The sequence below is a fragment of the Nannospalax galili genome, unplaced genomic scaffold, assembly GCF_000622305.1.
Source record: "Nannospalax galili isolate Female #2095 unplaced genomic scaffold, S.galili_v1.0 scaffold3027, whole genome shotgun sequence".
Lineage (NCBI taxonomy): Eukaryota > Metazoa > Chordata > Mammalia > Rodentia > Spalacidae > Nannospalax > Nannospalax galili.
This window is the reverse complement of record NW_008355721.1, coordinates 315,239-317,517: the sequence shown is the minus strand read 5'-3', so window position 1 is coordinate 317,517 and position 2,279 is coordinate 315,239. Positions and strand designations below refer to the sequence as shown.

The window sequence follows — 2,279 nt, the reverse complement described above, 5'->3', positions numbered from 1 at the left end:
ACAAGCACTCTACCCACTGAGCTACAAGCACTTCACACACTGAGCTACAAGGACTACACCCACTGAGCTACAAGCACTCTACCCACTGAGCTACAAGCACTCTATCCACTGAGCCACAAGCACTCTATCCACTGAGCTACAATCACTCCACCCACTACACTACAAGTACTCTATTCTGAGCTGCAAGCACTCCACCCAGAGCTACAAGCCCTCTACCTACTGAGTGACAAGCACTGTACCCCGAGCCACATCTCCACCCGTATTTTTGTCATGTCCCCGTTTCAGTAACACCGGGACTCAAGCCACGAACAAGCAAATGTGCTCAGCCTCCCCGGAGTTTGAGGCACGGTGAGCTTGGTCATCACTTAGAGCTTGGTCATCACTTAGAACTTAGTTATCACTCACTTCCACTGTTGGGGTCCGAGGGCTGAGGCAGCTTTGGGTAAAGATCTGCGGGGGCAACATATTCTGTGATCAGAAAACATCGAACCCCTGACGCTTGCAAGCACCCTGCATGGCGGCGCAGAAGCACCCATCACTGTGCGCAAGCACCCGTCACTATGCCCATCACACGGTTGGCTGTGTGTGTCGGCACCACACAATATTCCCCAGCACTCTACACACTGAGCTACAAGCACTCCACCCACTGAGCTACAAGCATTCTACCCAGGGAGAAAACAGCTTTGCCCCAGGATCTGGGTGCTGGAGGGGGGGCAGGTAAGTCACTCACCGGAGCTTGGCTTTTTGGTGGGTTCTGTGAAGGAAGAAAAATAATACTTAGTAAGCACCAAAGAGTCACTGGCAGCTCGGGACTTGATAGAATGACTGTGAGAAGTGCTTATGGCCGAGGGCATCAGGCGGGGTGTGCTCATGCACACGGCCTGGTCACATGGCTCCACGGCCATGCGGGGGGGTCTCGGTCCACACACGTGTTGTGAGGACTCAGTACTCACGAGGGTCGTCCAGGGCGTCGGCCAAGTCGAAATCATGTTCATCTGTTGGAAGCAAACAGAGCCTGCGTCACAAGGCGTGACGCCGGAAAGGTTCCTTGTTCGTGACTGTATACTACTCCTTTGCTCCCTAGTCCTCAGATCACGCCAGGCACAAAGATCAGCTCACAAGGCCTGACTCCTAAAACGTTCCCGGTTCCTGACTGCCTAGTAGTCCTTTGCTCCCTATCCTCAGATCCCATTAGTTCCTTGTTTCTGAATGTGTAGTACTCCTTTGCGCCCTAAACTTCGAGTCCCACCGGTTCTTTGCTCCTGGCTGTGTAGGACTCCTTTGCTCCCCAGTCCTCAGTCCCCATGGAGCACAGACATCACCCCAAAAGTTCCGGGTCTTCAGTCCGCGGCCTCCGCGTGACGAATTGCGTCAGCCCGGGCACCACGCTAAGTCCTTCCCAGGTGACCCCGGCGCTTTGCCGGAGAGACCGCGACACGCTGTGTCATACGACACACATGACGGCAGAGTCCACAGAGCCCAGAGGCCGCGGGATCCCGGAGCTGGAGCGTCAGGGTTGCGCGTGGGGTGCGCGTGGACTCTGCGTGGACTCCGTCCCACAAGGCGCGGGGGCAGCCGTGGGATGTGACGTCACTGCTCGGGAGCAAGGCCTGACGTGGCGGTACTGGTACTTAGTATCGTGGCCTCACATCCTGACGGGGCTCTTCATTTCGTCCGGAGAGCGCGCTTGTAGCCCAGGGTGGCCCCCAGCTCACCGAGCACCGAGGACCAAGTAGTCGGGACCCTCCTCCTGCCCCTCCTGCTCCCCAGTGCTGGGAAGACGGGGTGAGGGGCACACTTCCGGTTAGAACGACCCACTTCCGGTTATGACGCTCTGGGGAGGAAGCCGGGCCGCGGCCTGGAGGGAAGCGACCACTGGGACATGGTTCTCAGCGCCGTGCGTTTCTGGGCCTGGTTTACCCTTCTTCCTTGCTGAATAGTATTCCATGGTGTGAAGGAAAACTCCGCCATCACGGAGCAACCGGGCCCAGAAGGACTGTGCAAACCTCGAGCAGCACCCCGGGAAGTCGAGGGGCAGGAAACATTGTGGGAATTCGGGCTGGTCCCTGGATCCCCTCATTGATCTGATTGGTTCAGAGGTCAGAGAAGAGCCGCGTGATTGATGGACAGATCGGTACATAGATCAATCGATGGTAGATAGGTGATCGATGATTGGTTGACAGATGATAGACACAGAGATCAATCACACATCGATGGATATGTTGGTTGATAGATGAGAGATCATTGGACACCTTGATTGATAGATGATAGATCAATCG

At 55.9% G+C, this 2,279-nt stretch overlaps 1 long non-coding RNA gene across 1 annotated transcript in view; it reads right to left on the bottom strand.

Annotated features, from left to right (window-relative positions):
- Nucleotides 1–405: 405 nt before the first annotated feature.
- LOC103750120 overlaps nt 406–2,279 on the bottom strand; it is a 7,010-nt gene continuing 5,136 nt past the window's right edge. The window contains exons 2-4 of the long non-coding RNA XR_607973.2: nt 954–995; nt 731–754; nt 406–450 (exon numbers count right to left, since the gene is read on the bottom strand). This is a non-coding gene — a long non-coding RNA (uncharacterized LOC103750120). The remainder of the gene's footprint in view (nt 451–730; nt 755–953; nt 996–2,279) is intronic.